We start from the raw sequence: 23817 nt of genomic DNA on the forward strand, positions 1-23817 counted from the left end.
TCACCTTGCCACCTAACAGTTTAGTAGCTGATACATAAATTCCCTTTCCAAATTAATATGTATTGAGAATAAACTACATTCAAAATGTTCTTCTGTATTCAGACAAATAAAGTTTCAGAATGTGTAACTCAATAGTTGAATAAACATTGATGATTCTCTGATGACCCTATTTGTTTATTAGTTTTATCCTCTTGAACTGTGAAATCATATTACTCTTCTGTACTTTTTTATTGTTGTCCTCTAAATTAAAACAGTGTAAAAGTAAAGAGAAGGGAGTTCATTATTAGTAATCAGCCAAAGGAGACATAGATGGGATCTGAGACTGACAAAGAAACCAGATTAGAATTACCAAAAGGAAGTTAGAAAACCCTATGACAGATTATCTCACAGTTTATGCTAATTTTGAATAACATAAAAATCAACTCTGAAGATGTAGAGAGGTTCTATCATAATTTAGGGTATTTGTAAAAATAAAATAAAATATGTGGCTTATATACTGGAGCATGGGTATTCATTTTGTCTATTAAAAGTGGCCTATTCAGGAGCTGTCAAACTTATCACCATATTGAACACCAAATTCACTTTAAGATTTGAAATTTGTATATGGTGCTCCCACATCCAAATTCTGAATTGAGATAAAAATAAGGGCATAGTAATTTATAAATTCCCTGACTGTAAGACAAAACAGGTCATAAGGAGATCATACCTAAGCTGAGAAACAAAGGAAGGGAAAAAATGTTTCTTTATCACATCTACATAGAAATAGAATTTAGTTCTAACCAAAGCTGTGCTTTAAGCCTTTTATAGTTAAAGTTGGCAAATAAGAAAACAACTTTAATGAATTATCTTACTGTCCTTTCACAAACCAATCAATAACAACTCTTTTTCCCTCTAGAGATAATTAAAGTTGATCTAATTAGATTGTCTTCACTTACGAACATGCCATGTAAATAAAGTTAATTTATTACCACACCTAGTTCACCTCCTGGCATTATCATAGTGTAATAATGGAATTATTGTTGCAAATCTTATGACAAACTATATATAGATGCCTAATATTTTTGCTTGAGGCAGGATTCCTTCCTTGTTGTGAGTTATAATGAACAAATATAGCTCATTCTCTGTCACACCATGAATACTTGGGCAAGCACAACCAACTACATATTCTTAAAATATTCAAGTTTAAATGTTGAATATAGCTGATACTTTTTATAATTGGAAACCATATGTATGAATGTACTAATGCATGTATTATTTAACATCTTATACAATATTTTATATTTATATAATGAAATAGAAGAATTACTGTCAACATAATCTTTTATAATCAAAAGGAAAGAAATATACTTAAAATTGAAATATTTTATATAGTTATTGGAAGCTTTCATTCATTTAGCAAACATTTCTTGAGATTTTATTCTGCACTGAAATATGTCCATTATATGTCCATATAGTTCATGGTAGTGAACTATAATTATGACACCACCATATGTAGGATATTTAATTCAGAGCTTAACTGACGTGTGTAGATTGTAATCTAAAGGGTAAGGAAATTCTTTGATGTTATTTCATGGCACAGAAACATGGAGCAGAGCGTCCCCACTGACAGCCATCATTGTACTGCCATCCTGGTATATGCCATGTGCACATACATCTGAGATATTTATTTTTTAGATGTCCTTCAAATTGATTTGTATACAACTTATATTTTTAAAATGTTTTTCATTTACTTACATATTTATTATTTTCTTGTTCAACATTTTTATTTGTACCTAGGAAGTACCTTCTGGAATAATTTTCTTTTTCTTGAAATAAAGAGTTTAAAAGCACTTTTAATAAGTGGATTTTGATGCAAAGATCTTGCATGTCTTTTTACTTTTTTTTCACTTTCATTTGGAAACTATAGTCAACTATAGTTGTTATGTCATTATGCATTCCCTAATCAAAATTTTGTCCTGTTTCTTTTTTTGTTTGTTTTGAGAAGTCATATTATCTAACTTTTCATTCCTTTATAAGAAATCCGTCCTTGATTTTTTTTAAAAAAGCTTCTTTTTTAGAATATTGTTTTAAAATATTCTTTGTTTTTAAGGTATTCTTTCAATATTTATTGTTTGAATAGATTTTTTTGATCTGCTTGAAATATGTCTTTCTCAATCTAAGGATAGTTATGTTTAATTGTTTATAAGAAACTCATAATCTTAATCTCATTATTACTGTATTTTTCCATTTCTTTCTCTTCTGTCCTTCTGGTGCGAGTGAGTCCTGAAATCTCTCCTTCCTGGGACCAAAACCATTTTTTTTCTTCATTATACCTTTTTTTTTTTTTTTTTTTTTTTTTTTTTTGCCACTGTGATTCTAATTTCTTCAAATCTATTTTCTCTTCAACTGTGTCTAGCCTAATATTTTACTTGTCACTTGAGATGTGAATATTTATTCTTTATTTCCAGAAGTATAGAGATTTTCTTTAAGTTTGCTTAATGATGTTTTACCATTTCTTGTTCCTTAACAATGTTCATTTCATATTTTATATATAAAATATTAATATTTGCATTTTGGGTATCTTCTTTTGCAGGTTTTTTCTTGATGGTCCTCATTAAATTTCTCATATTTCTCCTACTTTCTGATATGATCTTTATTATTATTCTTTTCTTTCTCTTTCTTTCTTAGACATTATAAAACTTTGACTTTTATCTGAGAGTAATTTTTAATCTATAGATTTTAAATGCATTTTCCAGTTAGGGTTTGTCTTTGCTTATATCAGGTTATCATGGATGTTACAAACCAAGATCACTTTAAATGAAAATTTCAGCTCTCAGTTTTTATGCCTCACATGTAGAATAAATTCCTGTCTGAGAACCATGTCATTGGGAGCTCTCAGAGGATGCTTTTTAAAAAATTCTGTTTAATTTAAAGCTTTAAGTCAAAATTGGCAGATTTCTCTATTCATTAGTAGGTTAGATTTCTTACTAGTTCACCACTGGAGAGACACGTTTAGATGATTCTAACTATGTTGAAAGATCTCTATACCTACATCCCCACTTGGCATGGATCTCAAATTTGATCTCTAGTCCCACATGGAAACCCAAGCTCTAGGCTACCAGGAATTAGTAGATGTCTAGTACAATGCCTATTACCTTTCATTTACCTTTCTGTATTTATATTTGCCATCTATTCTGGGCCCCCCAAATTTCTCTTATTCTTCACTTAGTTCATTCAGGTCCTCTAAAATAACATATTTTAAAAGATCTTATGAAACAATTTTAAGTGGTTAGTAGTGAGAATTTTTCTGTAGATAACTGGACATCCTACTCCTGAAAGGGGTGCCTCACATTTTATACTGAAGTGAATTTAACCTTGCTCTAAGCAATAACATCTGTGAACTCACCAGTTAGCTATTCTAGTAAATATGTTATTTTAAAGTACACGTAAGAAAAATACAGGCACTAACAAAGGCATATACCAGTCTGTTGCATAAAATCTTGCTTGCAATAGCTTAGATATGTGTAACACATTTGTTGAAATGTAGGAATAATAAAGAGGTCTAGTCAGAATCTTTTTTTTTCTAGTCTGAATCTTATTTCTATCACTAACTAGTTATTTGAACTTCAGGAAAATACTAAAAAAATTGTATTTACAATTTATTCATTATAAAACCAATAAATTATATTTGCTTTAAAATATTCATATAATGGTTGGATAGGGTTATTTATGTTCAGTTCTTAGCATGACTCTTGAAACATAGTAAGTGAATAATTATAGCTCATTATTTTATTCAAAAAATGTTTATTTAGTTTGCCCTTGTCTAGGTATTCTTTTAGATGTGGTGAATACACAGATGTACAATGTAGACACATTCCCCATCCTCATGAAAAGACAGGCAGTGAACTAATAAATATGTGATACATATTGAGAGTACCACATGTTATATTATGAAGAAAAATAGAAAAATGATGCTAGATGGGAGACAGAGTTGATTAGGGAAGGAACATTATTTTACATAAAATGGTCTATTAGAAAGAAACCATATTTTACATAAAATGATCCATTAGAAAGAGGCCAAATCATCCAGTGTCTTGTAGATTGATATCATGAAGTTTCTATTTCATTCTCTTTTGTCATGGAGAAGCCATAGGAAAATACTGAGCATAAGGATGACAGAGTCCAATTTAAGTTTTAGACAGACCAATCTGGCTGTTCCAGAGAAAATAAAATGTGGAAGAACTACAATAGTGAAAGCTAGTAAAGCAGTTAGAAGGCTATTGCAGTAATGAAGATGAGAAATTATAGTGACTTGGATTAAGAGAGATTGTGGAGGTAGTGAGAAGCATTGGATACTATCACACTCTGATTTTAGAATTAATAGAGCTTTCTGATAGATTGGATATGGGGTGTGAAGGAAAGATGACAAAGTGAGCCATAGGTTTTTAGTATGAGCACTAGGTAAATTATGTGACATTTATTAAGGGGGATTATGGAAGTCATAGATACAAGTCATGGGAGAGATGGCCATACATGTCATCTCGGTTTGCTTAGGAAAATCCTGTATCCCAACCACTGTAGCATCTTTTGTAGATTTTAATTTTTTTTAATGACTCACATTTTTACAGTGTTTTCATTCAAATTAGCTCAGTTGGTTTGATAGACCTTCATTTTGTACGTTCACCTTCTGCCATGTTCTTCTCTGATAGTATTTGTCTTGTCTAAATGCACATGCGTTTTCCTTGTAGTTGTATCAGTTATTGCTTCACATATTTTGAAGCTCTGTGAGCTGCATATATATTTGTGATTGTTTATTTTCTTGATTAATTGAGCCATTTAAGATTATGATATCATTTTTAAAAAAAGATTTTATTTATTTATTCATTAGTGACACACACAGAGAGAGAGAGAGAGAGAGAGAGAGGTAGAGACAGGCAGAGGGAGAAGAGGCTCCATGCGGGGAGCCCTCTGTGCGACTCGATTCCAGGACTCCAGGATCACGCCCTGGGCCGAAGGTAGGCGCTAAACCGCTGAGCCATCCAGGCGTCCCTAAGATTATGATATCATTTGAATGTCCTGGTAATATTCTTTGTTCTGAAATATAATCTGATATTAATATAGCCACTCCTACTTCCTTTGGATCAGTGGTTACATGGCATAACTTTTCTATTATTTACTTTTAACCTATTTACATTATTATAAATAAAGTGGGTTTCTTGTAGGCAGTATAAAGTTGGATGCATTTATTAAAAATCATAATTTGAGAATCTGTTTTTGAATTGGTGTGTTTGTACCATTTGTATTTAATATAATTATTGATACAGTAGGATATAGGTCTACCATGTAATTATTTGTCTTCTGTTTATATTTTTACCCTCTGCTGTTTGCTTACCTTTTATTTTTTTATTACTTATATTTTATTATCTAATTTTTTTTTTAAAGAAGCAGCTTCTTTTTATTTATTTATTTAACACACAGAGAGAGAGGCAGAGACACAGGCAGAGGGAGAAGCAGGCTCCATGCACCGGGAGCCCGACGTGGGATTCGATCGCGGGTCTCCAGGATCGCGCCCTGGGCCAAAGGCAGGCGCCAAACCACTGCGCCACCCAGGGATCCCCTTATTATCTAATTTTAATCTACTTACTGGCTTATTGGCTATATTTTGTTGTTTCAGTTTTCTAGTGGTTATTTCTTTTTTTTTTTCTAATGGTTATTTCTAAGGGATAAATACATGTACTTTAGTCTAATTAGAGTTAATATTATACAATCACAAGTAAAACATAGAACCTGAATATCTACACTGTCTTAATCACCTGCACAATTTTATTTTGCTTTTATCATCCATATTCACTTAGAAAACATGAAAGGTGAATTATAGACTCATTTACCACATTATTTACATTATTTGTTGTATTCTTATTCCTAGAGTTCCACGTTTCTCTTTGGAATCATTTCCCTTCAACTTACATACCTTCTTTTAGCGTTTATCATAGTGCAGTTTTTCTGTGATGGATCCTCTCAGTTTTCTGTCATCTTTGTTTATTTAGCTTTATAGCTAAAGAATATTTTCATTTGATGCAAAAATCTAGGTTGACATTTCATCTAACACTTTATAGACATACTGCCATTGTTTCTGTTGAAAATCTACTGCCATTTAAGTCATCACAACTTTATATACAATATGCCAATTTTCTTTTATTGATTCAAGATTTGTTTATTTATATTTTATTTTCTGCAATATGATTACACTATGGCTGAGTTGGCATATGTGTATGTGTGTGTGTGTGTGTGTGTGTGTGTGTGTGTGTGTGTGTGTATATTGGAGTTTGTCCTCTGTGGGGTATGCCGAGCATCTTCAATCATTTAGTTTATTATTTTTATCCAATTTGCAAGATGTGCAGAATGTATTTCTTCAAATACTTCTGATATGCCAATCACCTTATCCTGTCTCTCTGGGAGTTAAAGGACAACAGTTGTAGATCGTTTGATACTGTCCTAAGGTCTTTGTAAATCTACTCATTCTTTTGTTTGTTTCATGATGTTTGTCATATATGTGTAGTTTCTTAGGGCTTCTGTTAACAAATACCACAAACAATCAGGCTTAAAACAGCAGAAACATTTTCTCATGATTTTGGAGCCTAGAAGTAAAAAATCAAGATGTCAGCATGATATGCTCCCTCTGAGACTCTGAGTAACATCCTTTCTTGTTTCTTCATAGCTTCTTGTGGTGGCCATCCATCATTGGCATCCTTGATTTGCAGCTACATCACTCTAATCTCTGCCTCTGTTATCACATAGTTTCTTCCTGTGTGTCTATCTCCCCATTTTTATAAGGACACCAGTCATATTGGATTAAGGGCTCACTCTACCCTAGAATGACTCATCTTAACTAATAACATCTGCAATGACTCTATTTCCAATAAAGTCACATTCTTAGGTTCTGGGAAGGACATGAATTTTGGGGGGATATTATTTAACCCAGGGCAAAATTATATAATTTCTACTTATATGAGGAAAATTTTATGGGTCCAGTGACTCTATTGTCACCCCCATTCTGATATTGAGTCCATTACAGTGAATTTTTTGTTTCAGATATTGTAATTTTCAGTTAAAATTTTCAGTTATACCTCTTATTTTCTAATTTTCCTTCTGGGAACTTTTCATTCTACATTCATTTTAATATTGTTCTGTTTTATGTTACAAAGAATAATTATGATAGATGATTTAAAGATTTTTTTTGTAATTGTGACCTCTGAGTCATTGCAGATGATCCGCCATAATGCTACAAGATAAATGCTAAAGGATGGTCTTCAAGTAAAAGAGAAATGACATAATCTAGGTGTTACTATCTTTTGATTGCCCTTGTCATAAATATGTTCAGATTTTCACAATTCTTTATATTTCAGGAATTTTGGATTCTCTCCTAGAAATTCTGACCATTATTTCTTGGTAACTTGAGTACTTTACTGTCCTATAGAAAATTTTATTTTTGTTTCACTAGATGCTATGGACTGAATCGTATCTTCTCAAAATTCATATGGTGAAGTCGGAATTCTCAATGTGATTATATTTAGAAATGGGGCCTTAAGTAGGTAATTAAGATTAAGTTAGAACCTAATCCAATGGGACTAGTATCTTTATTTTTAAAAAAAGATTTTCATTTTTTTATTTGAGAAAGAGAACGTGCTAGCAAGCAAGAGCAAGAGTAAGGGGAGGGGCAGAGAAAAAAGCAGGGAGCTCCAAACAGGGCTCTATCCCAGGACCCTGGAATCATGCCTGAGCCAAAGGGAGCCACTTAACCAACTGAGCTACCCAGGTGCCCAAACCTGGTGTCTTTATAAGAAAAGGAAGAGGCACTATAGTTCTTTCTTTCCACATGCACACAGAAGAAAGAGTGTATATGAAGACATAGCAAGAAGGTGGCTGCCTGAAAGCCAGAAAAGGAAATTTTACTAGAAACTAAACCTACTGAGGTTAATTTTGTTTTATTTATTTTTCTTATTTTTTAAGATTTTATTTATTTATTCATGAGAGACACACAGAGAGAGGCAGGACATAGGCAGAGGAAGAAGCAGGCTCCCTGTGGGGAACCCCATGAGGGATTCAATCCCGGGACCCTGGGATCAGGCCCAGAGCCAAAGGCAGATAGATGCTCAACCACTGAGCCACCCAGGTGCCCCAGTTAATTTTAATCTAGGTGAGTTTTGCTGCATTTGAATATACGATTTCTTGCTTCTTGTACTGTGAAAAAATAAATTTCTGGTGTTTAAGACACCTAGTGAGTGTTATCTTGTTTGAGCAGACCAATATAGTAGACAATCAAGCAGTTTAGACTGAAAGTTTTATCTTGCCTTTTATGAATCGTGGCTGCAATGTAAGTACATTTTTCAATTTCTTTGCTATGGTATTTTGATTCGCCAGCATTTACACCACTCAGAAGTTAGACTGGGATTTGATCACTGGTATATAAGATATTTCAGTTCCTAATGGCTTTATTATGCTGTGTGTGTGTGTGTGTGTGTGTGTGTGTGTGTGTTATGTGTGCAAAGCTTGATTGTAAGGCCAGGAGTTATGTCAATCTGTATGCAAAATTAGGGAATGCCTTTATCTTTGGGATTTATTCCAGACTTTCTGAAACCACTTGTTGTTCTTCTGTCTAAAAAGGTGTGATGTTCAAAAACAAACAAATAAATAAAAACAGGTGATTTTCTTAGAGTCTTAACCTCTTCTAATGTTGTATACTGCTATTTTCCCACACCTAGATTCTAAACACTGCCACATTCCTAGGACAGTGATCCTCTTCCTTCATTTTCAGTCAGCAAGAGGAGTGAAGTACTTTTCATGTGCTATAATTATGACCCACATTCCAGTATCCTTCTTCTATCTTTAAAATTCATGTGGTTAGTTTGGGTCCATCCTGATAATCCAAAATAATTTCCTTATTTTAAAGTAAACTTATAGGAACCTTAATACTATTTGTAAATTTAACTCTCCTCCATCATATAAGGTAACAGGTTCCAGGGAGTAGGATATGGACATCTTTGGGGAATTGAAATCTTTGGGGAAATGAACGATCTTAAAATCTATATTCCAGCACCACAGGAACTAGATTTTATTGGGGAATAAGACAGGTAATTCAGTGACTAATGTACACTTTTGATAATCTTTTCTACAGTTGTATCCTGGGTGATAGAGGAAAAATAAAGGAATTTATTTTAGATTGATACCTTATAGAGGGAGTAGTGGAGTTTTGAAGTTTAAGTTGTAGGAATAAAGATAAATAAAAAGGAAAGTGCCTAGGAAGAAATTGAAAATGAGGTATGACACACATTCAGCAAAATGCAAGTGGTTTACTATGGCTAAAGGGAGGAATGACTGTGAGTACTAATTTGAGGACACTAGCCAGACTTAGATTATCATATGTGTGAAAGAATATATGTATGTTCTTTCATACATGTTGAATGAAGGAAATTTACTTTGTTTTTAAAAGCGATAGGAAAGTAAAACTTCATATTTTATGCAGATAAATGACTGGACTTGATGTGTTCTATAAGATCCTCCATCTTCCACAACTGCTACTATTAGTAGTGGTGTGGTAGTTCTATAAAGAAGGAGGATGGACGCCCGGCAAGCTCAGTCAGCAGAGCATGAGACTCTTAAGGAAGGTGGAAAATTAATTATTTAAATGCATGCAGGAAATGATGTGAGTTTAAACAAAACAATAGCTATGGAAATGAAAAGGGGAAAAATACTTTTGGGGATTAAGAGTTGATTGGATGTGCAGGGATGAAAAAGATAAAGAGATTAGGATATTTCCTAAATTTCTTTTTTGAAAAAATTTATGGACCTTGATGAAACTCAGGTGAGATAAATAGAAAGAGGAGCAGAATAATATAAGCAGATGATAATTATGCTCTCAATATGTGGAATTTGAGTAGCTATGAAATATCCCAGGAGCTATTTATAGTACGCAGATAGATATACACATTTTAAGCCCACATAGAAGCTTGTACTAGATATAATTTGCTAATTATCATTCTTTTCTGAAGTTTAGAATATAAGCTTCATGAGAGGCAAAGACGATGTCTGCTTTGCTTACTACTGTGTTTCCAGCACATAGTAAAGTATCTTCCCTAGTTAGGTATTCAGTAAATATATGTTGAATGAATAAATCAGTTTGTATTTGATATTTAGTTTATAGATGCTGATGAGATCCCCTGAGTAGAAGAATGGAGGACTGAGAGGACAGTCATCAGGAAAATACACATATATATACTGTCAGTTCCATTACATACAATTGAAATGTGAGGAGTAATAGCCACAAAGATAAATGGGGACTCAGAAAATAAAGTATCCAGAGGTAAAGAAAAATAAAGTTCCAGGAAATTCATCAGAATTAGGTCAATGGCTAAGAAAGATCACATAAAGAAAAGAGGAAAAGTGTCTGCTAATCCTGGTGTCACTACAAAGATCAGAATGGCCATAATGAGAATAGCGATTAGCATGATTGGACAAAGGTTAGATCAAAGCACGTTGAGGAATGAAGGAGAAAGAAGCAAGTGAAAAATGTTAACTTACTTGCAATGAAAGGAAGGCAAAATATGAGTTATATTAAAAGCAAGGTACAAAATTAGCTGTTGTATATATACTAAATGGGATGAAGAGATAATGTGGAGATTGGAGGACACAAGGAAAAGTAGGCATCAAAGAAGTGCAAATTTATAAAATTTAAGTTCAAATGCTATTTCTTTGTTGATTTAATAGTGTGTTTCTGAAAACACATGCATTGTTGAATGGGCAGTTATACATAGGAGGATTAGACAAAATTTTAATTAAGAAGGTTTTGGTCAGTGTCTTGCAGTGAATGCTAATGAGGTATAGTGCATATATTGAGACTGATTTTCATTTGTGCATCAACCCTGTTAATAAGAGTATCTAATTAAGACATTCATTAAAAGTCTATAATGTTAACTTAATGGGAAAAAATTCAATAGAACTCCATTAGGTTCTCCTTGTTACCTTAAAATTATACAAGTTTAACAAATGCCTTAATTAGTTAGTAAAGGAAAAGAATATTAAACAATTTAATTTAGGATTATTTAATGTAGAGAATAGTATTTTCTAGTACTGATGCTTTATTTTATTGACATATAAATAACATAGACATATTTTTAAAGATCTAATAACTGATTTCATTATAGGTCAGTAATGCACATTTCCGTGGAGGATGTAGAAATGTGATATAAAAAATAAAATTCTAGAGAGACTATAAAGCCTTTATAGTAGTTCTTGTGTAGGTAAAATTCTCATTATTTTGTTTCCTTCAGAGCTGGAAGTTCAAGTTAATAATAGATTTTTGCTCAGTTTTCAAAGACTGTTGACATCATGTTGTATTAGAACAAAGAGGAAAGAACAAAGCAAAAATTTTGTTGAGATAAAAGACTTTTGGTTTTCATGCAGTGGGTGTAATCATGATGCCTTCAGTTCTAGTTGCAGCTGTGGTTGCGTTTTTTTTCTCTTAATTTTAATCTGGTGTTTTTCTGCTTTTTCCCCCTCCTTTATATATTCTGATTTGTTCTTAAGAGTTTTTTGATTAAAACATTTTATGATTAATAATAACAGTCGTTACAATATTCATCTGCAAATTGCCCATAATAAAAGACCTGACACAGTTGTAGAACTAAAAAAATTTAGAGAAGGCTTACTTCAAGAAAACTGATATTTGAATGTCATAATACTCCTTCTCAGTAAGTTCTGAATGCTAAAAATTAATCAAAAGTAAAGATTTTAGGAACCTGCTCCTTACTTTTGGATTCTGATAATATCAAAAGTCTTAGAGGAAATAAATATCTATTCCAAACCGAGTTGTTCCTATAATCTGATACCATTCTGGATGTCAAAGAACTATGTCATGTCAGTCTGGTAATTTTGACTGGCTTACTATAAAGCTTGTGCCAAAGACTTACATCAGGTAAGGCTCCATGGAAGTAGAGCCTGGGGTGGGGAATCTTGGTCAATTGCTGTAGTGGGGGAGAGTATTCTCGGTAGAAGGGGAATGAGGGACGCAGGTAGAAGAAGGAAAAGAAGACAAGTAAGAACGCTGTTTTAGCTGGAGACTAGCTACAGTTTGATCATGCAGGAACGTGCTGAAGCATAAATTGTACCATGGAGTTAGTACCACCTTGAAACAAGAGGAGAATTTTTTATACCCTTGCAGCAGTTAGTTGGCTGAAGGCTGCCTCAGAACAGGAAAAAGGAAGCTAAGAGTCCTAAAACAATGCAGCACTCATTCATCTAAGGGCAATTTGCTGGGTAAGGGAGTAACTTGGAGTTATCAGCTAACATAGCAGTGGGTAACGCTTTTTTGGGTGTTCATCTTTGAACAGTAATTCTCCTTGAGTTAAATATTTCCTTAGGTCTTGGCTTTACCTAGATTTTCTGAATTATTAGAACTTATATTTGAGTGTTTATAAGTGCTGCTGGTTGATTTTCAAAGTATTCCACGTGCATTTTTGTTTTTCCTTTTAATGTAATTATGAACATGATAGTCTCAAATTCCCTATTTTATGATTTTTATATCTCAAAATGTCTAATTCGGACTTTACTGGTCAAAGAAAGAAACGTGTGAACAGAGACTCAAGCATAATTTCTGAGTTAAATATCAGAACATTTTTATAGACTGGAAATAATAAAATTGCCTAAAACATCATGATAGCTGTTCCATTTTGTTAAGATTTTACTAAAATACATGTCAAAGAGTACAAATGTAACAGAAGAGCATAAATGCAACAGAAGAGCTACAGAGGAAAAAATATAACACATTTTTTCTCCAAGTCAATGACATATTTTATATAAAATAACTGATTATACTCCAGAATATTTTCTTTCATTTTTTCTTTTTCTTTCATTTTTTACTTAAATATGTGGTGGTGGTCTTATCACAATTTCTGGACAAGGTTTCTACAGAAGGGTTTGTAGGACAAACTGCAGGCCCTGCTGTAGTATTTTTCCTGAGTGCATAGGTGATACTCATTACCTTTATCCTGGAGAGGATACTCAAAGCTTTGAAAGCAACACTAATCTCTGTCATTCACCTCAGAGATGTATTATTGTTGATTTAGTGTCTTGGTGAGCAGCTGTGTGTAGGGGAGAATGGTTTCAGCATGTATAAGGTACATATTAAGTAATTCAGAACCTAACAAATTTATTTAAACATATGCCAGTCAAAGCAAACAAAACAACAGTTCCAAAGTCAAACATAGGAACAAGTAATAGCTTAAAGTTCAGGGTAATGAAAGATTCATGGAAGAGGTGGAAAAAAACAATGGATATTCAAAGAATAATAAAAATTGGACAAACAGGCATAGGATACTTTTAAAATACAAAGATTAAGTGTTGTTGGTATATGATGGCAGAGAGATGAAATGCATGTGTGGTGAACAGTAGGCCAGGGAGGTTAGAGTTGGGTGCTGTTGCATAGAAAAAGAAAAATGAGAACAAAACAGTAGAAGGGCGATTATAGAGGGTCTTGCATACAGGCTCAATAATTATTGTCTTTTGGGGACCAGAAATATTTGACAGACTCTTGAAATATGGAATATTATGAACAGAGCTAGACTTACAAAGATGGCCGTGGCCCTCAGCACTAGTAAATGGTATTTACATGGTAAAGAACTAGTTCAGAGAAGCAAGTAACAATTTTAGTATGGTCCTGAAGTGGGCACCCTAAAAACATAGTCAAGATTTAATTTTATAATTGTTATTGAAAAAAATTGCAGATGTTCCAGTCACATTGCATACAGATTTCACTGTAACCACATCACAGAGGTCACTGACAGGCTAAATCCCACCTCTTCCTTCAAGGAAACAAAGAAAGGATATACATATGGGCTACATGCACTTCTGCTGCCTCTTAGACTGACACCAAAAAACATGTGTGCATACATGATATCAGTAAGATTTCTGTTCCTTTATTTAAAAAGTGCTTTAAGGGCATAAAGGTCATTGCTATGATAACAAACCTGAACCACCTTGACATTTAGAATATATGTTTAGTATACAGAATCAAAGAATTACTATAGTCTGGTGCCAGAAAACTGAAAATGGAATTTCATACAATGCCATAACAGGAAACACAGCAGTCAATTGGCTGTGTCAAGGAAAATGTAGAATAAAGGAGCTTCAATAGGAATTAAATTGTTTGATTTAGTGTGTCCTTTTATTTTATTATTTTATTTTATATTTTATTTATTTTATTTTTTTAAAGATTTATTTATTTATTCATGAAAGACACACACACACACATACACACAAAGAGAGAGAGAGAGAGAGAGAGAGAGAGAGGCAGAGACACAGGCAGAAGGAGAAGCAGGCTCCATGCAGGGAGCCCAACATGGGACTCGATCCCGGGTCTCCAGGATCACGCCCTGGGCTGAAGGCGGCACTAAACCGCTGAGCCACCCGGGCTGCCCAGTGTTTCCTTTTATTTGTAAATCCTGTTTCTTTGGTACATAAATGACATTGTGAACACTGAGGTCAAGAATGGTATCTTTGCAACCATAATATATACTATGGACAGTCTTCAAATACTGTGTTCTAAATTCAATGATTAATATTTACTGAGAAAGTTAAAGAAAAGAACGAGAAGAGGCTGTCTTCAACTTACCAAGGGGCTGGGGTCCTAAAAGTCACATAAACCGGTGACATAGAATGCTAGATACATGTTTCTTATTAAAATAACAAAAATTGAATTCATTCACTTATTCATTTAAACAGTTATTTGCTGAGTATGTACTTAGTTTGCTAAATACTTCTAATAAGAAAAGTGAAAAGATATTTTTCCCCCTCTTAAAGATACTCTTTTATACTTTAGTGGAGAAGACAACATGACAGCAATTCAATTAACATAGCCTGTCAAATCCATAGTATAATAAATGTATAATTGAAGTGCAGTGGTAATAGAGACGCAGGTGCTTTTCTTTACTGAAGCAGACACAAAAAGCTCTACTGAACAGTCGATGGTAATGCCATCTCCCTTGGAACAGTGGATTATAGGGCCAAAGAGAGATTTCCCTGAATTTCCACGTTTCTCTCTCAGTCCTCAAGATAGCATGATAAAGCTGTGCTAGTGAGATGAGAGACTGTCTTCTTTCTTTTCTTTCAGTTCCCTGATTGGAAAATATTTGAGCTGAAGCCCATTTATTTCCAGAGTGCCCCTATTCTCGTTTTTTGTGTGTTCTAAAGAGACTTAACCTTCAGAAGCTATTTTGCAACTGATGACAACGTACTTAGGTTAAGCCGAAGTACCTATATGGCAAAGTTTTGTTCTGCATCAGAACATCTTCAAAATTTTGAAATTAATACATGTTCTCCCAGAGAGGGTGAATGTTATATAATCAGGAGCTATACAGAAGGGAATTAAACCAAGTTTCTGGCTTCTGTGGATTCATGAGAGAAAGCAGGTAAAATAATGGAAGATGTAATCTAGGTCGAGTGGGCATTATGGGAATAGAACATGTCAGGATACTCCTTTTCAAACCCTTTGTCACTTCATATTCCCATTTTCTGTAGCCAATTCTGGTTTTTGTTGATAAACCTTGTGTTTAGGACTCATTGCACAAGCACATCACATAAACAAATGGTAAAACATGAAATGCCTATGTGATGTATTCATAAGAAGGCCACATTTTAGTGTCAAATACCACATTAAATTTTATGTAAAGGTTAGAAAGTATTGCAGTCAAATCATGGCCAGTAGGCCCACCCATTCTGGGTGATCCTAAAGGGAAAGTGAGAGCACATAAGCAACAGATTAAGTGCTTTTAGCAGGGAAAGAAAATAATCTACCATTTTTCAATCCATGGATGTTTCTTGGTAGTAGTGTATGATGGTAAATCAAGTGAGATGTAATATGGATATGCAACTATGGGAACTGATATCTTGGGTGACTTCAAACAAGTTCAGTGGAAGGAAACCAAAATAAAACAAAAGCCATAAAAATCAATAGATATATGACTTATTTAAGCATCTTTAATTATGAAGCTTCATTTTTTGTATATAATTTAGATTTTATCTTTAATTAAATCATATTGCATCATATTGTACAAACTCTACCCAAATATCTTCCCAGTTTTTTAAATCAAGATAGAACTAGTGAAACAATGGAATATTACTCAGCTATTAGAAATGACAAATACCCACCATTTGCTTCAACGTAGATGGAACTGGAGGGTATTATGCTGAGTGAAGTAAGTCAGTCGGAGAAGGACAAACATTATATGTTCTCATTCATTTGGGGAATATAAATAATAGTGAAAGGGAATATAAGGGAAGGGAGAAGAAATGTGTGGGAAATATCAGAAAGGGAGACAGAACGTAAAGACTGCTAACTCTGGGAAACGAACTAGGGGTGGTGGAAGGGGAGGAGGGCGGGGGGTGGGGGTGAATGGGTGACGGGCACTGGGGGTTATTCTGTATGTTAGTAAATTGAACACCAATAAAAAATAAATTAAAAAAAATAAATAAAGTTAAAAAAAAAGAACTAGTGAAACAAATAAAAAAAGAACTAATGAAACTATGCATTATTCTACTTCTAATTACTATGTTTCTTTTATGTTTTTTGACTCATAAAGCTGTTATCATAAGATAGATGCCTCATTCCCAGGGTAGAGAGTGGGCGTGTGCATGGATCAGTCTCAGGTAGACATTCTGTTACATTTAGTCAAATTTCTTGTTCTAGTAAAATAGATTTTCTCCTCTAAATTCTTTTATGATCAGAACTGTTCACTCAGAAAAAAAAAAAGACATTATTTTAGTGTGTTGTAGACCATGTAAGTACATTCAGAGATGTATTTATCCATACTACTACAAAGTGTGAAGCAAAAATACTATTTCTTCATTTCCCTGAAACTATTCTAATTTATTTCAGTATAAGAAAATATAAGTTGTGGTTGACTCCAGTAATTTTAGTTTGATCCTGCAGTTTGAGCGTTCTTTTTAAGTAACTCTTTTAGATTAATGTTCAGTCTTTAAGAACCCCTCTTTTCTCCAAGTTAAGCTCTCTCTTGGGTCCCATTGGTTGAGGGAGAGAAAATGCCTCTGATTTGTGCTTAATATTCTTGAACTGTTCTCAGGCCTGGTATCTATTGTGACTAGTTTCTTTCCTGAGAATTAGGTCAAAATTAGTTTCTAAAAGTTGAAACAGAAGGATTTCATGGTCTGTTCTCTCTCTCTCTTTCTCTCTCTCTCTCTCTCTGCTTCGTATTATGCTATGGCCTCTTTGGAAAGTCTTTGGTCCAATTTGTTTTTGTTTCTCTAACTAGTGCTATTTTTTGTTTTGTTTTGTTTTAAGTTCTAACTTAAGTTCACATAGTACCCAGCTCAGGTTTTCTGCTCTGCTGCCCTCCATTAAACCACTACTTTATACCTGATGGTGGAAATTCCCTTATGGCATATTATCTGGTAAGAGGCCCTCAGCTAAATACCATGCCTCCCACAGGGATAATCAGAACATCCTGGTCCCTTCTGTGAATCCTGGGAACTAGAGAAAAAGAAAAACTCAAGACCTCCTAGTCTTGAAATAGTGTATCAACTATTTTATTTTGATGTCCCACTATTCAGACTGCTCTGGAGAGCCTATAACAAATCTCTTTCAAGAGCCTAAAACAAAAAATCTGAATTCAGACAAGATCCCTTATACTTGCCATTTTTCTTAAGTAACCTAACACACACCTTTATCACATTGCACCAAAGACCAAAGAGCAGAGATCACTTCCATGTGCGTCTTTCCTTCTCTTTTCTTTCCATTCTTTCTTATATAATCACCCTTGCTATAAGAAATTCTGGTGTTTTTTACCTTCCATTCTTAATTGGGATTGATTTTATATCTTCTTTCCCTAGGGCGAAGGCCCTCATGGCTTATACTATGGGCAAAAAAATCTATCCTTCCTACATTGAGGCTGAAAGTTGATATGGGGGGCGCTGGGAGGCTCAGTCGGTTAAGGGCTCCCTGCTCAGTGGGGAGTCTACTTCCCCCTACCTCTCCCCCTGCTTGTACATTCTCTCTCTCTCACTCACCCTCTCTCATAAATAAATAAATAAATAAATAAATAAATAAATAAATAAACAGATAGATAAATAAATAAATAAATAAATAAATAAATAAATAAATAAATATTGATGTGATTCATACAGTGTTGAATTAATAGGATAGAGAAATCCAGAATCATTTCTCTCTCGACACGTATGGTTTTAAAGTATATAGTAGTGTTGTAAAATAGGACTTTATTCATTTTTTAAAATATTTTACTTATTCATGAGAGACACAGAGAGAGAGAGGCAGAGATATAGGCAGAAGGAGAAGCAGGCTCCCCGCAGGGAGCCTGAAGCGAGACTCAATCCCAGGAACCCAGCATCAGGCCGAGAGGATCACGACCTAAGCCAAAGGCAGATGCTCAACCACTGAGCAAAGCAGGTGCCCCATAAAATAGGACTTTAGATGTAAGAATTTCTGTATTTAAAAATGTTAATTGGGGGCATTTGAGTGGCTCAGTAGGTTAAGCATCCTACTCTTTTGATTTTTGGCTCAGGTCATGATCTCAGGGTTGTGAGATCTGGGTGTGGAGCCTGCTTAAGATTCTCCCCCTGCACCCCCAGCCCTGCTCACATACATGCTTTCTCAAAAAAAAAAAAAAAAAAAAAAGAAGGAAAAATTTAATCATATTGAGGGATTAAAAATCCTGTTGTATCAGAATTTTAACATATTTTTCTCTTCATTGCTATTAAAATAATTCTAAAGCATTCCCTTCCTCTCTCCCTTACCTGCCTTATCAAAAACAAACTAAGCAAAAACACAGACATTTAAAAAAATTGAATGCCTCAGGCTAACTAGCAAAAAAGTATATCAGCAAAGATCCATTAATATTTTTCAAATTATTACCCATTTTTTTTTACCTTTTATATGTTATATATTTACATCCCTGATTAATTCAGATTATTTTTATGATATAAACATTAAAACAGTAGCATAAGCTGGATTCTAGTTATCTAGTGAGAATATTTACCAAATTGTTCCCTTGTGGTTCATATATTGTTTGCTTATAAGTCTATGTATGGATTTTGGCTAAGAATCCTCTAAATCTTGAGTGGAGAATTTTTTTGTGTATGTGCATTCATTAATCATTTTCTGAACAAAAGAACAGCAATGTTTTCATCAGTTTCTCATGGGGAACTCTGACACACAAAGTATTAAGGAACTTATCATTGAAGATATGGGAAAAAAATAAAGAATTAAGAAAGCCAAGTAAAATAAGAAACATAAAATGAGGAAATTCTCATTAAAACATTAAAATGGGGATCCCTGGGTGGCGCAGTGGTTTAGCGCCTGCCTTTGGCCCAGGGCGCGATCCTGGAGACCTGGGATCGAATCCCACATCGGGCTCCCAGTGCATGGAGCCTGTTTCTCCCTCTGCCTGTGTCTCTGCCTCTCTCTCTCTCTCTCTCTCTCTCTCTGTGACTATCATAAATAAATAAAAATTATCATAAATAAATAAATTTAAATAAATAAATAAATAAATAAATAAATAAATTTATCATAAATAAATAAAAATTAAAAAAAAAACATTAAAATGGCCAAGCTAGAGTAGTGATAATATAAGGATAATGATAGAATTTCCCCGTCCAAATGTACTGATCTCACCTGTCTCTCCACATCCATTCATTGCTTTCTCTATCTACTTTCAATACAACTTTCAATACAACTGTCAGAGACCTAAAAAATGCAAATCTGATCGCATCAGTCCTCCCTTCGTAATTAAAGCAAGAAATCTATAATTCTTATTATCATAGTCTCATTCTCTTGTTTGGTATTTCACAAGTATTTGTATGTTAATTTAATAAGACCATGGAAGGATAAAGTATGGAAGCCAAACAGAGGAACTAGAGGTATTTGTGTTTTAATGTAAATAACTAGTTTGTCATGATGTTTTGATTATATCTTCTTTACTCTATATTGCCATTGTTAATTTATTTTAAACACCAAATTCATGCCATTTAGTTATTTTATGTGTCAGCATCCCAGAAGATAATGGGTTGGCGAATAAAAGGGGAGAAAAGATAAATGATTACATTTTAATAAAATAACTGATTACAAAGGTGTGAGATAGGTTGATGGAAATCAAGAATCATGGAGTACTTTCGGGCTAACAATGGAGAGAAACCAATGACCATAACTACTCATGAAAAAAAAAAAAAAAGAAGCAGCAGCAGGAGCTATCAAAACTCAGGGAAAGCTGGTAGCTATTAGGAGACAGCCATGATACAGAACCTGTGGTCTTAAATAGAGGAGTGCAGACAATGCCAATCCACAGTGGGCCAGAGGCAAAGGAACTAAGACAAGAATATCTTGGGTCTTTGGTTCTCCTTTGGGTGCATCTTATTAGTCATACCCAGAGAGAAGCCAGAAAGCAAAGGAATCCTATTGATGTAGTGCGACAAGGTTCAGAACTCTAGACCACAGTGCTTGGTGGAAAAAAGGTCAAGAGTGAATCTAGAGGAGAAAAAGAGTAACTAGATAGTAAGTGTAGGATCAGAGAGGATGAAACATCAGTTTGATCTTTTGAGACTATCTTAACTTGGGTCAGTAGCTAATTTTCAATACCTGTTAACAGGTCTCAGTTAGTGACTACTGTCATTGTTTATTTTTTCAATTCACTATTTTGGTGTCTCTTCATATTGTATGTTTGCAGAATAAAGAGAATATATATCTTGTTTTTGTATAGCCCAAAGAAATCTATTTAATTTTTGAAAAGTGTCATTTTAACAATATGGTATGCATGTGGTTTGTACATGTATATGTATTTAGCATTGAATCTGTTGTTGATATTATTTAATCCTTAGAATCAATGATTTGTGCATAACAAGTAAAATGATTCAATGATTAAGATAGATGCAAATATTAACTTAGGCTGTCATTTGATGTTGTTACACGTTACTATTGCCAAATATGATGCTATCTGTAACTTGATTACATATTTTTATATTAAGCAAATTTTCATGTAAAATTATGTGTTTGCCAGTATTCTAGCCTAACAAAAGCATAACGAAGAGATTAATTATAGAAAAAAGAGTAAAATAGGGGCTCAGTCAGTTAAGCGTCTGCCTTTGGTTCAGGTCATGATCCCAGGGGCCTGAGATCGAGCTCCCTGCTCAGAGAGGAGTCTGCTTCTTCCTCCTCCTCTGCCCCACCCCCCTCATATGTGCATACTGTCTCTTTCTCTCTCTCTTCCTATCTCAAATAAATAAAATCTTTTAAAAAATATTTTAAAAAAATTTAAAAAAGAAAAAAGTAAAACATATCTATGTTGGAATTTATTTTTCAAACTTTAATCCATTTACAAAATGTTTTCTATATTTACCATTGAAAAAACAAGCACAGACTAACTGTAGAATTATATACATTCTATAATAACAGAATTATACCTGCATTATTCCTGTTTCTATGTTTTGCTTAATAAATACCTTACTTAGGATTCAATTTAGCTTTCACCATGATAGAGAAAAGCTATTGTTTTAGTTTCTGTTTGCAACAGAAGTTAAGCATTTTGTGCAATTTCTGTATAAGGCAGTATACACAAATTACCAGATTTATGAATGGAAGATTTCCAACTTTTTTTCCTAGGTAGAAATACGAGGGAATAAAAATTGATACTGCACTCAACAGTTATATTAAAATGTGTAGTACATATCACTGTAGAGTGTAACATGGATGTCGCATAAATGAATTAATGGCTTCATTATCTACTGCTTAAAGAGGTAACAATACCACAGGGGCTCCTACTTGCTGGCACTTACTCTAGGCACTGCAGAAAACCCTCTCCAGTCTGGTAATACCCTAAGGAATTTGATGCAAAGTCTAATGAGAAAGCCCATATTATCTTACTTTATATTTGAAAAGTGGCACAGAGGCAACTGACTAAGCAACAACAGTATACTTATCAAAGGAATGGACAGAGATATAGAATATTGCATTTGTTAAATGGAAAAGAAGATTTTTAACATTTAAGATTCTTAAAGGTATTAACTTTTCCATATTCTTTTCATTTTTTTCTGAGATATTGTATTTGTATCTTAGCAAAACTTTTATTTTGCTGTTCTCCAGTATAATTTTTTTTCTGTTCCCAGAGAGACTTACTAAAACATAATAAGATAATGTTATTTCCCTGGTAAAAAATGTAGGAGTGACTCTCCAGGACTCAGTATAACTCAGGATTAAATATAAACTCAGGATTCAGGATTAAATATAGACTCATCAAGCTGATAACAGAAGCATTCGTGTAGGCATCATTGCTCACTATATTGTACATTACTTCAGAAAAAAGAATGTAATTACCCAAATAGTAATTTTATGGATAAATTATTGACTTGTTAAGAAGGCATAAATAAAATTAAACAGATTCCAGAAGATAAACTTGATGGTGATATGCTGACTGGATTGAAAGAGAAGTGGATCATGTAGGTGACCATATTTGAAGAAACAGCATTAATTAAGTTTAGAGTGAATAAAAGGGCATTCTAGGAAGTTGAAGAAATCCAGCAACATTTCATAAAATATTTCTAGGAAGACTTCAAAGCCTTAAGGTTTAACTGGATAGAAGTTGTCATCTTGAGCAAGAATTAAACAGTAATCTTATTTTTTCAGTTCCAGGAATGAGAAAATAGTGTTAGGATGAAGAGATTTAGAATGCAGGTAGATGATCTTAGTTATGGAATAACATGATCAATCATATTTTAGATGTTTTTATTTTAAGATAAAAATGAAACTTTCAAGTGCAAATTTACTCTAGAGAGCTGAAATTATAAAGTTAGAGCTTAAGGACAAAGCTAAGAATATAGAAATTATTAGCATAGAAGTAATAGCAACTCAACTAAAATAACAAATGTGGAATAGTTCTGACCTGTTAAGAATGCAGAGAGAGGAACTGAGTCATGTCTTTATTCTTTTTCATACCATTCTTCTTTTGAAGCTTCAAAACCCACATCAAATAGCATGAAATCTTTGTGGGTTTTTTTGTTTTTTTTTTCCCCACTAAATAATAGATGATGGATAGATGATAGAAAAATGATAGACTTTCTCATTTATGTTTCCATAAAATTATTTCTTCAATTAAACGTTTTAAATTCATTTATAATATTTTTGTACACATATCTCTGTTTCTGATCCTATAGTAGACCCCATAGATCTCCTTGGAATTTTACTCTTAATTTCAGATTAACCCGCCACAGTTGGTAGATGCTAGGCCTTGTCCTCTATATATTTATGCCACTACTCAAACACAGGCTTAGTTCCTAAAATAAGAAAACTGCTTTTAAAAATTTTGGTATACTTACTAATGAATATCAGAACAACAAGACCTCCCTGACACACACATATAAATATATAGGAATTTGTAACAAGGGTTCAGTGTGAGTCATATTCACTCAAAATCACCCGATTATAATACCAGTTCTCAGATATGTTGATTTTCTATGCTTTTATATAACAGTGTCTTCTGAATTCTTAAACCTAGACACATCCTCCTTAACTGCAGCTGATGAACTTCATCTAAAATAGGATCATCTGACAAAACCTACCTAATCTTTCCACCAACAAATTTGCTAGTCTGTTTCCTTAATCTCTCCCTTTCCTTAGGTGATGATAGATGGACTTCAATCCTGTCTAGGGCTAGCCATTCTAGATCTTAACCAGTCTCGCCTCAAACATTTCCCCTTTAGTCTAATTCATTAATTTTCCCCACTTTATTGGATCATTCCCATTAGCAAACAGACATATGCTATTTCTCT

The 23817-nt window shown here is 33.6% G+C and overlaps 1 long non-coding RNA gene across 12 annotated transcripts in view; it reads right to left on the reverse strand.

Annotated features, from left to right (window-relative positions):
- Positions 1-23817, reverse strand: part of LOC112653712 (uncharacterized) — a 148564-nt gene that overhangs the window by 124347 nt on the left and 400 nt on the right. The gene's annotated exons all lie outside the window — the stretch shown is intronic.

This window comes from Canis lupus, chromosome 3 (assembly GCF_003254725.2).
Source record: "Canis lupus dingo isolate Sandy chromosome 3, ASM325472v2, whole genome shotgun sequence".
In the NCBI taxonomy this organism is placed as follows: Eukaryota; Metazoa; Chordata; class Mammalia; order Carnivora; family Canidae; genus Canis; species Canis lupus.